This window comes from Geotrypetes seraphini, chromosome 4 (genome assembly GCF_902459505.1).
Source record: "Geotrypetes seraphini chromosome 4, aGeoSer1.1, whole genome shotgun sequence".
NCBI classification, from domain to species: Eukaryota; Metazoa; Chordata; class Amphibia; order Gymnophiona; family Dermophiidae; genus Geotrypetes; species Geotrypetes seraphini.
The window spans coordinates 254473336-254488353 of NC_047087.1; the positions used below are offsets into that span (position 1 = coordinate 254473336).

At 41.5% G+C, this 15018-nt stretch overlaps 1 long non-coding RNA gene across 1 annotated transcript; it reads right to left on the reverse strand.

Annotated features, from left to right (window-relative positions):
* On the reverse strand, positions 1-12732 carry LOC117359997. Its single transcript, XR_004539341.1, has 3 exons — positions 12656-12732; positions 11899-11937; positions 1-415 (listed from the first exon to the last, which is right to left on the reverse strand). It is a non-coding gene; the product is annotated as an uncharacterized LOC117359997 (long non-coding RNA).
* Between the last annotated feature and the right edge of the window lie 2286 nt (positions 12733-15018).

A 15018-nucleotide genomic window follows, 5' to 3' on the forward strand; every position in this document is an offset into this window, starting at 1 on the left:
GTCTCGATGCAGCGTTTGCACATTTGTGCGGCCCCAGAAATATTTTTTTCGGCCAATGTGGCACAGGGAAGCCAAAAGGTTGGACACCCCTGATCAAAAGCAATATATCTCCTGAAAGAGCAGTAAACTCTTGCCTATTTTGACTTCATTTCTCTCCCTTTATCATTATACTGTTTGCACTCAAGCACAGTAAACAGCACTCATCTTCAATTAAGAGCTGAAACAGATGTCGTCCTGCATGTGCTCATGACCAGTGCATAAGGCTTTGCGTTCTATATGCACAAATTAATCTTCCATTCAGCCTCTGAGAAATCATGGCCTCTGAATTATTTCTCCTTTTCATTTTCCCGTTCCTTAGGGCCATCACTTCTGGAGCCTCCTTCATCACAGTAGCCTCATAATTGCCTTCTTAGTCCTGGTCAAAAAGAATGCAGGAAACCTTAATGTGAAGATTTAACTTCTAATACACCTCATCCAAGCAGTATATGAAATCCTAAATCCCAATTGTCTAAGGGCAATTTCAAGAGAAGTCAAAGAGGAACTGGTCATTATTTTATTTATTTATTCAATTTTCTATACTGTTTTCCCAAGGGAGCTCAGACCAGTTTACATTAATTTATTCAGGTACTCGAGCATTTTTCCCTGCCTGTCCTGGCGGGCTCACAATCTATCTAATGTACCGGGGGGGGGGGGGGGAATTAAGTGACTTGCCCACAACCCTAGGGTGTGAGGCTGTAGCTTTAACCACTGTACCACAACATAGTACTCTGTCATGCTAGAAAAGGGGTCATCAAACTAATCCTAGGGACAAATGCATCCAGTCAGGTTTTCAGGATACCCACAATGAATATGCATGAGACGTATACAATAGGAGCTGTGCAAACAAGTTTATCTCATGCATATTCATTATGCGTATCTGAAAACCAAGCCAGCTTGGTATGTGCTGAGGACTGGATTGAGACCCCCGGCTAGAATGTTAGTTTTCCTTTAAGAATACACATGAAAAAAAAAGAAAAAAAGATTTCTTCTTTCTCTTTCAGATATTTTGTCATGGTGCTCAAAGGCTTTCTATGAACATTTGCTATGGCCCATGACATTTATAGCAATAGCACTGTGGCAGAGACAGCTGCTTACCATTTATCAGGAAAGGCATCATCAAACTATGCTTCATGTGATCTGGTTCAACACAGGGCATCAGATAATGGTATTTGCTCAAAGGCATGTCAATGCAAATGTTTATTGGTTCAGTTTTAATGCAAATCTACAGAATTGTATCCAGCTAGTTTCTTATCCTAACAGGTCTCAGAATGTGCAGTGGAGATTTGTGTGACATTATAGCAGCAGATATGTATACATTGTCTTTTAATGAAGATGATGGGCAGACTGCTGGGCATGATGGACCTCTGGTCTGACCCAGCAGAGGCACTGCTTATGCTCTTTGTAAATGTATTAGAACGTTCCAGTAACAGTGAGTAAATACATTCAATGAGCAGTGGCATTAAATATCAAGTCAGCATAAAGAGGTAGGCCAGTATTCATTGTTGTAAAACCTGAGGAGCCATTGGTAGTCCATATTGACCCCAAGTGTGGCCACCCAGCCCTGACCTAGGGTTACCAGATGTCCGCATTTCTCTGCACATGTCCTCCTTTGGGTTTTGAAAAGCCGCCTCTCTGCCCGACCAAAGCAGACAGTGGGGGAGGCGGAGCAAGGGCAGAGATGGGGCGGAGGTGGGCAGGTCTGGGGCGGGTCTAGAATGTCCAGATTTTACAATCGTAAAATCTGGCAACCCTACCCTGACTCTTCCACCATAAACACTCTTGCTGCTGGCACATCTACAACATCTTCAAAAAAGTATTGAGAGGTGACCCGGGGAACTACAGACCAGTAAGTCTGACTTCGGTTCCAGGGAAGATGGTGGAAACGCAGCATCAATGAGCATCTAGAAAGGAATAAACTGATGAAAACAAGCCAGCATGGCTTCTGCATGAGAAGATCGTGCCTAACGAACTTGTTGCAATTCTTCAGCGATAAGGTCTCCACCTTGAGGCGCTCCTTCCCTCCTGCAATCTCCTACAAATCTCTGATTCCAATCAACCCCAACCCTATCCTTACAGACTCCTACCCTATCCCAGCTGACACATCCTGGTCTTCCTTCAAACTTGTCTCTGAATTCCTGGTCCATAATCACTGCCTCAAACTGAAATCCTGCAATTGTACCTTAGATCCATTCCCCGCCTACCTTTACGAGAACACTTCCCCTCAGGCCATCTCATCTCTTACCATTCTCATAAACTCTGCCCTCCATTCAGGCCTATTCTCCCCAGAAATGGGCCATATCTCTTTAACCCCACTATTGAAAAAACTTCATCTAGACCCCTCTACACTATCCAGCTACCATCCAATAGCAAACATTCCTCTCCTTACCAAGATGCTAGAATCCATCATATCCACTCAACTATCTTCCTACCTTGAAAAATTCACCATTCTGCTACCCTACCAATATGGCTTCTGTCCCAACTTCAGCACCGAATCCCTTCTGACCTCCTTAATCTCAAAAGTTCAACATCTCCATTCTCGCAACAAGTTCACCGTCCTTCTTCAATTCGACCTCTCTGCAGCTTTTGATGTTGTCCATCATGATATCCTACTTTACCAACTAACCGAGATAGGCATTAACTCCACAGTCCTTGACTGGTTCTAGATGTTCTTACACTCCCGCTCCTACACAGTCAACATTAAGGGCATTTCTTCCTCCCCCTGGAACCCGATCTGTGGAATCCCACAAGGCTCACCTCTCTCTCCTATCCTTTTCAACATTTATATGTCCTCCCTCAAACTCCTCCATCTCTCCCCCCTTGAAACACTTTACACTTACGCAGATGACATCTTTGTCCTCCTTGAGACTGACCGGAACCTCACCAACCTCTCTGCAAACATATCCTCATGTATTTTGAACCTTCAATCCTGGGCCCACCCTATGCAGATGAAACTGAACGAATCCAAAACAAAACTTCTCTGGCTCGGCCCAAAATTGGACCAACTGCCCACCTCCATCCCTCTGTCCTCTGGCCCCACTCTGCATCTTGAATACTCAAGTAAAATTCTGGGAGTCATCATTGACTCTACACTTTCCTTCAATGATCACCTCAACTCCCTAATAAAAAAATGTTTCTTCAGCCTTCACATGCTGAGGAAAGTGAGAACCTGTTTCCATCAAAAACACTTTGCCGTCCTTGTCCAATCCACCATCCTTTCTAGACTGGACTATTGCAACTCTATCTACCTAAGCCTAACAAAGAAAAACCTTCAAAGACTCCAGTGGATTCAGAATGCCGCTGCTAAGCTTATCTTCGCAAAAAGCAAATTCGACCATGTCTCACCGCTTTTGTCCAAGCTCCACTGGCTTCCGATAATCTCCAGAATCCACTTCAAATGTGCCTGTCTTACTTTCAAGATCCTACACGGCATCCTCTCCCCCTTTATTCCTCTTTCTTGGAACTCCTCTCACCCCAATTCCACCAGATCCACCCAAAAACTGAAACTTTCCTTTCCCTCTCTAAAAGGCGTCTCCCTTGTAGGAAAACTAGGTTCCTCCCTCCCTTTTAGAATCACTGAACTCTGGAACAACCTTACCTCCCCACTTAGGAATCTGAGCTCCCTCCAACTCTTCCGTAAACATCTGAAAACCTGGTTATTCTCAAAAATGTAACTCTTCCTCCCTCTCTGTTTACTCTAGTCCTCTAAATTTCCTCTTCATCTTTCCCTCCACTGGAGTTCCTTTCCACCCTAATTCTTGTTATCCGTGTCGAGCTCTGCGAATGTTGAGATGATGGGGTATACAAACCTAAGGTTTAGTTTAGTTTAGTTTAGTTCTTCGAAGGAATTAACAAACAAATGGACAAAGGGGTCCCCATAAACATCGTATACTTAGATTTCCAAAAAGCCTTTGACAAGGTACCCCAAGAACGTCTACTACTGAAACTGAAGAACCATGGGGTGGAAGGAAACGTACATAGATGGATCAAAAATTGGCTGGCGGGTAGGAAGCAAAGGGTAGGAGTAAAGGGACTCTACTCGGACTGGAGGAGGGTCATGAGTGGTGTTCCGCAGTGGTCGGTACTTGGACCGCTGCTGTTCAATGTATTTATAAATGACCTAGAAACAGGGACGAGTGTGAAGTAATAAAATTTGCAGACGACACCAAACTATTTAGTGGAGTTGGGATTAAAGAGGACTGTGAGGGTTTACAAAGGGACCTGGACAAACTAGAAGAGTGGGCGACGAGATGGCAGATGAAATTTAATGTAGAGAAATGTAAAGTCTTGCATGTAGGAAACAGAAACCCAAAGTACAGTTATACAATGGGAGGGCTGGTAATGGGTGAAAGTACCCTAGAAAAGGACTTGGGATAATAGTGGACAAGACAATGAAGCCGTCGGCACAGTGCGCAGCGGCCTCCAAGAAGGCGAATAGAATGTTGGGTATTATCAAGAAAGGTATTACAACCAGAATGAAAGAAGTTATCCTGCCATTGTATCGGGCGATGGTGCGCCCGCATCTGGAGTACTGCATCCAGTATTGGTCGCCGTACCTTAAGAAGGATACTCGAGAGGGTCCAGAAAAGAGCGACACGATTGATAAAAGGTATGGAAAACCTTTCATATGCTGAAAGATTAGAGAAACTGGGGCTCTTTTCCCTGGAAAAGCGGAGGCTTAGAGGGGACGTGATAGAGACTTACAAGATCACGAAGGGCATAGAGAAAGTGGAGAGGGACAGATTCTTCACACTTTCGAAAACTACAAGAACAAGAAGGCATTCGGAAAAATTAAAAGGGCACAGATTCAGAACCAATGCTAGGAAGTTATTCTTCACCCAAAGGGTGGTGGACACCTGGAATGCGCTTCCAGAGGGTGTGATAGGACAGAGTACAGTATTGGGGTTCAAGAAGGGATTGGATAATTTCCTGAAGAAAAAGGGGATAGTAGAGGATTACTATACAGGTCCTGGATCTGATGGGCCGCCGCATGAGCGGACTGCTGGGCATGATGGACCTCTGGTCTGACCCAGCAGAGGCACTGCTTATGTTCTTATGGGCTTTGTTTTCTGCCTGCACTACGTAGCTCTCTGCAAGTTTGAACCATCTACTTACTAACCCCCTATTTTACTAAGGTGCGCATTAGCATTTTCTAGCTGTTAAAGGAAAAGAGCCCTTTACTGCAATCTTTCAAATGAACCACATAAAAGTGCTCTCTTTAATTGCCCCCTTTTCTTTTCAGGTTGTCATTTTTCATTTCAGGCCACCTTATCAACATATGAAGGATAGACTACATTTCATCTATTTTGGGGTACCTGATAGAATATGTAACATGAATCCAGTGTATCCAGTCTTTTCCTTGAGCTCTGAGGATAGCTCTAAGCAATCCTTTTAAACACATAAACCCCCTAATTCTATATATGGCGTTCAAAATTGTGTGCACGTGCAACTTAATCACCAAATGAGCCAATTAGCACTGACAATTGGGTGCTAATAGCACTAATTGGCATTAATTTAAATTTAAATGATAGTATTTTATGTTACACTTATTGTGAGTTTTAAAAATGGTTAAAGATTTATTTTTTAAAAAAAATTAAATTTACACACATCTTTAGGTACCGAGATCCATGCATAAAGTTTAAGTGTGGATCTGAAAAGGAAGCATGACCATTGGAGGGAGATGGGCATATTGGGACGTTCCTGGAATTTGCACCCAATGTTACAGAATAAGGGAATCTGCACCTTAATTAGGCATGGGAATTTACACCAGGCTTCCATTGGGGTAAATCTTTGTATCTAGAACTTGACACAGATTCTGGCACCAAACACTATTCTATAAACAGTGCCCAACTCTGAGTGCCGTTTATAGAATAGCACTAACTTTTATCGGCACTGATTTTTCAGTACCATATACAGAATTTAGTCCTGAATGTGAGAAACAGTGTGTGCTGATATGTGTTACCTGAGGGTGTCTTGCACTAGCTTCCTGAAATTGGAAAGCCCAGGATCATTTTCCTGCAGTGTTATGAGATAGACTGGTGGTGGTGGGTATATCCTGTGTATTAAACTGAGAATCCCTGTCCTAGGTTAATGACAAAGTCTCTGCTATCTTGATTTTGGGTGCAGATCCACTTCAAGTGCAGAAGATTTACTACTCCTGGATGAAATTTTACTGCCACCTAAATCTTTTTTTTTTTTTTTTTTAGTTCAATAAGTTTTATTGAATTTTAGAAAAAAATCAAAAAGGACAACTGAAAAATCAAAACACGTCACAACAAAGTATTATGTACATAAGTAAGTAGATAGTAGAAAGAAACTCTCAAAAGCTGTACACCTAAGTATAGAAATCATCAACCATTGTAAATGCAGAATAGTAAGCAACAGAAGCATAATTGCAGACATTAGAACATACCAAGGTCATTTTACAGATTCAGTGTTACAGTAAGTATGCAAAAGGGACCAAATATGACTGTAGGTACTATAAGTGTTATGTTTTTCAGCATTAAGTTTATCGTATTTAGTAGACAAACAGAGTTTCACCATATATATTATATTCAACATTATCCAGATTTTTCCAATTATGGAGGACATTCTGAAGTGCCAGAGCTGTCAAAATGCGGAAAAACTGTGCCTCATATCAATCACATATTTGGGAAGATCCAAAGTCACCAAGAAGTATCAGGGAACTAACGTTGTATGTTGTGAACTAACGTTGTACTTGGACACAACTACTGCATACAGTATTTACATAAATCAACACTGACATCTAGTGACTGATTTGGTTGATAACTTGGTGAGGCAGGTAGTATGAGCAAAGGAGGGAAAGAAAGGAAATAAACAGCCAGGTTAAGGGATGTTTTGCCTAAGTTAAGATGCAAGGTTGTACTAATTCAGTAAAGGAACTAATGATCTAAGTTAGTAAGAGTCTGTGGGTTCTATGTCCAAAGTCATGCTAAATGTAGTACTTGTTGATATAATTTTGAAAACACAAAGTTGATAAGAATCATAATATGACTGCAATAAGGATAGTGTGGCAACAGTAACACTGCTGTATTTAAGAGGTTTCCCTTTACTAACTGGTTCAAAGTGAAAAGTGTGGTTAGTGGGGGAAACCATCACTGTTCCCTGAGTCCTCTACCTACAGTCCTTCCAGCAGGGGGTGCTGTTTGACTATTACATTTTTAATAGAAAGGGACAAGCAAGCTCTACAGGACTTCAACGAACCTGCCTATCCCTAGCAATTGAAAACACAATATAGAATTATCATCCCCCATTGGCAGCAATACACTTGGATGACTCCCAAGCAGCTTAGAGGGAACAGCAATCAGCAGCTATAAGGGTTTTGACTATGCCACTCCCACACCAATAAAACATTAAGGGATGATATTAATTTTTTTTAACTTTATTTAGTTTTTAATGCCAACAAAAAGTGCAATACAATTTATATACATGATATTCAAAAGCACATTCACCTAATATTGAGTGCTAACCATGCAAATACTTTATTAATTCAAGCCATCAAGGGAGAATTTATAACATCATATTCATCTTTGAAATAAAAAAATGCCTATTTTGTAAATACAATACAATCTCACTACTTCAGTATTATTAAATCCAAGCACTCTTCTTGAACCTCAGCAATACCACCCACCATGACAGAGCTTCTCTTCGACCGGGTTCGGCAGAATAGAGTAACTCCTTCGCCGGATGCAGGTCACCTCGTTGCCAGCCTTGGAGATGCTCCCGCTGGAGACACCGCAAGCAAGCGGACCCGTGGCGTTCTCTTTGGGATTAGACACTATACTAAGCCCCGACGTAGGGCTCCGCCCCCATGCCCTCGAAGCACCAGCTCGCCACAGACGGAGCAGCCTGAGAGGAATCAGCTGCTGCAAGTCCAGGAGGCTGGAAAGATCATAGAAGGCAGAGCTGAGCTGGATACCCTATCTTTGGTGGGTACTCCAGAATTGGGCTCCGAAGCTGAGATCCAGCATGGGGGCGAGGTGATCCAAGGAAATGACATGGATGGAAAGCAGGAAAATGGAGGGGTTTCTTTGCCTACACTTTGCTTGACACCGGTTCAGAAACCCCATGAGGTAACATTAGAATCTATTTGGACCTTGTGGCTGCTCTGCCTACATTAATTAATCCCCATTTTCAGCATTTGGAAGATAAAATGAACGTTCAAGGGACAGACATAAAGAACTTGCAAACAGAAATGTTAGATTCCAAGACTTCTTTAATGAATACCAACCAAGAAATTAATTCTCTTAAAAAGACTCATGAAGTATTGATAAAGGATAATATAAATTTGCGAAGAAAACTCATCATGAGCGAATAACATTAGGTTGATTAATTTCCCAAGGAGTGCTATGCACACCTCAAAGGAATTGTTGAACAGATATTTTCTCGAAGTATTGGAAATTTCAGAAGAATTACTACCTCCTATATCTCAAGTGTATTACCTACCGGGAAAATTACAAGCTCAGCAGCAAGTATTTGCTCCTGATATGAATATAACTGCTTTACTTGAACTTTCTGATACAGAATTAGTTACACCTGCTACATTACTATTGACGGTGGCTATGGCCCCAGATAAAAAATGGCTTTTGAAAAATTTCTTTAAACATATGCAGAAATAATTTCTAAGTTTAAAAGTACAAATGTTTCCAGATTTAGCAAGGGATACCCAAAGGCATCGAAAGGAATTTCTTTTATTAAAACTTGGGGTTCTTGCGTTACCCATGTAAATGTATGGTTCATTATTCTTCTCAAAAGTATGTCTTCTTTGAACCTTTCCAATTGACTATTTTCCTTTCATTGTTGCGACTGGAGAAGACAAAGTTACTATTTCAAAGCCCTAAATAGAATTTATAAGAGGTGATTAATTTAATTAGATGTCAGCCTGACCAGTCATGCTATCCTTAGTTATTGGATATTTCTTTTGTTTGAATATTCCGCTATCTACATTTTGGATCTCATATATTGAGGACTAGAGAGATAATGAGGGAAATTTTCTTTTATATGTATTGATTTATTTTGTTTATTGACTTGATCATATATTGCTATCTGTACAAGTTTATACTTGATATGTAAATATGAAAATGATAAATAAATTTAAAAAAAAAAAAGAAACCACTTAGATATGTTGGGTATCCATTCCACCTCTTGTGCATATTTTAAAAAATTTTATGTAGAAGCATTATAAATACTTGGTTCATTTTAAATTGATTTAGAATGATTTATATTTTGTATAAGTGTTATTGTCACTGCCCTTATTTATTATGAGTTTGGTTTTATGTTTTTGCTAACTTGGGTTTATGTATTTATTAACAGCTATTAATGAGCCCCTGATGCAACCCAGAAGTGTGAATATCATGGCTGTGTTGAGCTGTTAATCTATGTGGTAAATAAATGCTCTTGGTAATGGATAATCCTCTGTGCCCTATTGCTCATTGGTGATAGATATCCTTTATCAATCTGCTTTTTTCTGCTTTCATTCTGGATTTTGTGGTTCATCTGCCTTGCTGTTTGTGACATCCTAATTGTATCCTCCCTTCCCTTTCAACATTTTAAATTTTGCAGTATAACCTAGGATCTCGTATGTGACTTTCTCCCCCTTTCTGATTTTAACTTTTTACATTTTTTAACCTGATGTAAACCATTTAGGGGGAAGTTATTGACATGAACTACTGTCAAGAAGGATTATTTTTCTACAAGTTGTGCTATTTTAGCACAGGGTCCCATTTCATGCAATTAGACCCTGCATCAAAATAAGACATCTTAACGATAGCCCACATTGATTACTTCTTCCATTAGATACACTGGGCCCAATATTCAGCTGGCGATGTTTTGCTGACCACCGCCAGCTTTAAAGCTGGAAATTCAATGCAGTACCATGTCCAGGCACTAGGACTGATTTTTCAGATTTGCAGAACCAGCTAACACATAACTGGTTAAGTACAATATTCAGCGCTTCACTGGCTATAGGTTGCCACATCAAGGCTGGCTTTTACAAAGCTGTGGTAGAGGTTTTTATCACGGGCTGGTGAGGTAAATACTCCAACAATCATAGAATTCCTATGAGTGTTAGAGCATTTACCTTGCTGACCCTCAGTAGAAACCTCCACCAGAGCTTTGTAATAGGAGCCCAAAGATAGGATCGACTTTTATGCAGTCTTATGCATTTAACTAGCCAAGTGCCAATTTTATCCCTAAACGCTGCCAAAATAGCTGGTTTTCCGTTTAGTGCTAACTGGTTATTTTCAAAGGCACTAACTGGTTATGTGCTGCTGAAAATTAATGGTTAGCCCCAAACAGGTGATTTAACCAGCCAGGGGCCATTTCAGCCTGTTAAATTGTTTTGAATATTACATAAGAACATAATTGCCATACTGGGACAAACCACAGGTCCATCAAGCCCAGTATCCTGTTTCCAACAGTGGCCAACCAAGTACCTAGCTAGATCCCAAGGCGTAAAACAGATTTGATGCTGCTTATCCTATGAATAAGCAGTGGATTTCCTAAGCCATCTCAATAATAACCTATGGACTTCTCTTTTAGGAAATTATCCAAACCTTTTTTAAACCCCGCTATGCTAACTACTTTACGGAGAGGGTGGTGGATGCCTGGAATGCGCTCCCGAGAGAGGTGGTGGAGAGTAAAACTGTGACTGAGTTCAAAGAAGCATGGGATGAACACAAAGGATCTAGAATCAGAAAATAAGATTAAATATTGAACTAAGGCCAGTACTGGGCAGACTTGCACAGTCTGTGTCTGTGTATGGCCGTTTGGTGGAGGATGGGCTTGGGAGGGCTTCAATGGCTGGAAGGGTGTAGATGGGCTAGAGTAAGTCTTAACAGAGATTTCGGCAGTTGGAACCCAAGCACAGTACAGGGTAAAGCTTTGGATTCTTGCCCAGAAATAGCTAAGAAGAAAAAATTAAAAAATTTAAATTGAATCAGGTTGGGCAGACTGGATGGACCATTCGGGTCTTTATCTGCCGTCATCTACTATGTTACTATGATTTTCACCACACTGTGCGACAACAAATTCTAGAGTTTAATTACACATTGTGTGAAGAAGTATTTTCCTCGTTATTTGACCTCATTATTTATAGGCAGTATATTAATTAAAATTGAAATATGAAATGTGTTAATGTGACTATCAGGATCTATTATTTCACTTTGAAAAATAACTCTACTTCCCCTCCCTCTCAGAAACTGCCACCTTAGATGACCATCTAATTTGCCTAATGTTTAAGCTAGCTGTGTTTGCAATCCAGCTTATTTGGTTAAGTATTACTGGACTGTACCAAATATCAATAGTTTTTGTTAAACTAAAACTATGACCCTAGCAAACCTCAAGCAGCAGTTGTACTTATGTAAATAAATTAAGCAGTAGGAAGCTGCATGGAGAGAACTGCCTCGTCTTCAGATAAGTAACAAGTTTATCTGTTTTTGCCAACAAAAGGGTCCTTTTACTAAGGCGTGCTAGCCATTTTAGCAAACGCTAACGCGTCCATAGACTATAATTGATGCATTAGTGTTTAACGTGCGCTAAAACGGCTAGCGCGCCTTAGTAAAAAAAGGACCCCAAATTGACGTAGGTACACTGGGACTGCATTGTTGCTATGATGGTCCCAGCAGCGACCCCTGCTTATAATTTTATTAAAGCACATTTGGTTCATGGTTGAATATATAGAAGAGCCTGTGTATAAAGTATGATCTGTGTTGAGCTATAATCACAGGGAAGTATAATTAATGTACTCAATAGTGTCTGGAGTAAATACATTTTGGCTAGCCCATTTGTTCAAACAAAGGGGTGAGGGGAAGATTCAAAAACAAAGATCTGTCCTATAGTTACCTGGACGATTTTCTCAATAGTGGCTGGCCTTTAACTAACCTATAAGAAAAAAAAAATCATTTCCCTGAGTATAAGTTTACAGTGGCAGGCAAGTTTTAAAAATATTTTTCCACCCTTGTTGCTCACCTTATCAGAAATTCTTTGCTTACACCTCATCAACATTTGCTATATTTGGCACGTTTCTCTCATTCAGTGAAACTTGTAGGGTTCAATATTCAATCAACGTGGTCAGCGTTTTGGGGTTTTTTTTTTAAACACTAGCTATAATGGTTAAAAATATTGGGCTATTTAGCACCAGTGTCCCGATATTGGCTGGTGCTGAATATATGGATGAGATGGTCAACAGCAAAACTTTTCCAGATAATGGGAGCAGTCCATTTATTGGATAGCTTAGGACAGCCTTCTGTTTGTCTTAAGTTATTCAGACACTAGCTTAGGGAGGGGGAGTGGAAAGCTATCAACATTGGCTACAGTTAAGACAGCTTCTTTTACAACTAACTCTTGCTATTTTAGCACAGGTCCCACATTATGAAGTGAGACCTAGGTACTAATACAGGGGTTAACTGTAATATAACCTTTCTTAACAGTAGCCCACTTTGATAACTCCCCCCCTCCTCCCCAGTGACGTAGCGAGGAAGGGAGGCGCCCAGGACAGCGGCATCCGGCATTGCTGAACCATGTTCCCCTCCTCCCTACCCCTTGAGCGCCCCTCTCCCACTCTTCCCTGGCACATGATATCCCCCCTGCCCCTGTGTACCTCTTGAAACGTTTGCCTGAGTAGCATCTGCCACATGCTGCTTGCACCGGTCTCAGCTCCCTTCTGTCACATCCTGGTCCTGCAACCAGGAAATGACATCAGAAGAAAGCCGAGTCAGATACAAGCAGCAAGTGGAAGAGGCTGCTCACGCTGGCGAACATTTAAAAAGGTACACGGGGGAGAAGGCACCGGTGCCCCCAGCAAAGATGGTGCCTGGGGTGCTCCACTCCCATGCCCTCCCCCCCTCCTTACTTTGCCACTGTTCCCCCTAAACATTGTTTTTTGTTTACTAAAAATATCCCACACCATCCAATCTCGCACACAGGTATGGGTGATGTACAGGCTAAATGCACTATCCAAATAAGTCCCAGGATGCCCATGCTTCACCTACACTGCATCCTGGCACTATCATAATGCAGTCATGGTCTGTAACTTCTGTAAGGATATTGAGAGACACTGTTCGAATTGTGCCTCTAAATATCCCAGGCAGGAGCACTTATCTGAATAGCAGTTGCTGCCATCTGAGTGAGTGCTTTTGAATATTGACCCATTGGTTGAATATTGATCCATTATTACGATGTGGTCTCCATTTCTCTTTGCATCTGCCTTGCTAAATCTTTTTAAGCACCGCCCCCTTCTGATTTTTCCATTTACTTTGCTCGTCACATGTTATTCCTTTCCTGTGCTCTTTGCCTCAGTCTCTTTACCAGATTTCACACCGAATATAAGCGCTTTCCTCTTTACTTATTCTGTACTCCTGAGCCCTCTCTCTCTTTGACTGGCATTTATACTTCCCTCTCCTCCATTGCCAGTCCCTTTTGTTATTTTCTGCTCCTTCCCCTTACTAACTTAGTTTTCAATTTTTTCCATCTTGTGGGTCATTAAAAAAACATTGCCCTCTATTCTTTCTTGTTATCTCTGATCCTGTGATTCTTCTCTCTTTGGTCACCTTTGGGGTCACTATTCAACAAGCAGAAGTGAGCATTTTGCTGAACCCTGCTGGTGTTATTCCTAGCTATTCAATACCAGGCAATGCCCAGGCTTCGGCACAGAATATCTGGCTCAGCATAGACAGCTAACGCATGGCCACTTAAGTAGGTATTCAAAGCTTAAGCAGCTGTAGGTTAGCACATAAAGGCCCTCTTTTACTAAGCCATAGTAGAGGTTTCGAACGTGGTTCAGGGCACTAAATGCTCTGATGCCGCTCCGACGCTCTATAAGTGTTGGAGCATTTAGTGCTCCGGGCTGTGGTAAAAACCTCTACCGTGGTTTAGTAAAAGGGGGGGGGGGGGAGATAGAACTATGACTAGGGTTACCAGACGTCTGGATTTCCCCGGACATGTCATCCTTTTGAGGATATGTCCAGGAGTCCGGATGGCTTTTCAAAATCTGGTACTTTGTCCGTGTTTTGAAAAGCTTGTAAGAAATCGCCATCAGGCAGGAGGGTTTCTGGGGCTAGGGTAGGAAGGGTGGAACTGGGTGGACCTGGGGGGCTGGTCTAGGGGGTCAGGATTTTCCAAACAGAAAATCTAGTAACCTTAACTATGACTTATGCAGACCCATTTATGTGGTTTCCCTGGCCGGTTAAGTGCTGAATATTATTGGCGCTTATTTGGCCAACTGCTGACTCCACCCCCCAGAATGTCCCCAAAATAGCCAATTTTCACAAAAGTGTTAACTGCTCATTTTCAGCAGCGATCACCAGTTAAGTGCCACTGAAACTTTACCAGATAGCCTCGAACAAGCAATGTAACCAGTCAGCAGCCGGTTACACCATTTTGATTATTGACTAGTTTGTCTTCTCAAACTAGTGTCTACAAATTCCCACCAACTCTTGCTTTTGACCACTATTTGCATTTTATCCTTTGTTTTGTTTACAGGTGCATCAACAATTCCTTTTCTAATTTAAAAAAAAACCCCTCAAGAGACAACTAAGTGCCCAGATCTAAAGTCCATTATTTGTTATTTCCACTTGTAGCACATTATGGTGCTCATCAAAGCAGTTGGATGCCTCAAAATGCCTTGGGTTGGATGTAGTTTTTGAGCAGGAAGAAATTTTTTTTATCATCAGAGCTGCGTACTAGAGAATGACACGGGGACAAATTTTTCCCTATCCCCGCAGGAACTCAATTTCCCTGTCCTATCCCTATGAGTTTTGTTGCTGTCCCCCGTCCCCGCTCCATTCCTGTAAGCTCTGCCTTAACTGCAGAAGCCTCGAACAGTTATGATTTTAAAGTGTTTGAGGCTTGTGCAGATGAGGACGGAGCTTGTAGGAATGGGGCAGGGACAGGAAAAGAACTCGCTGGGACAGGACAGTAAAATGAGTTCCCACAAGGCCAGGCAATAATTTGTCCCAGTGTCAT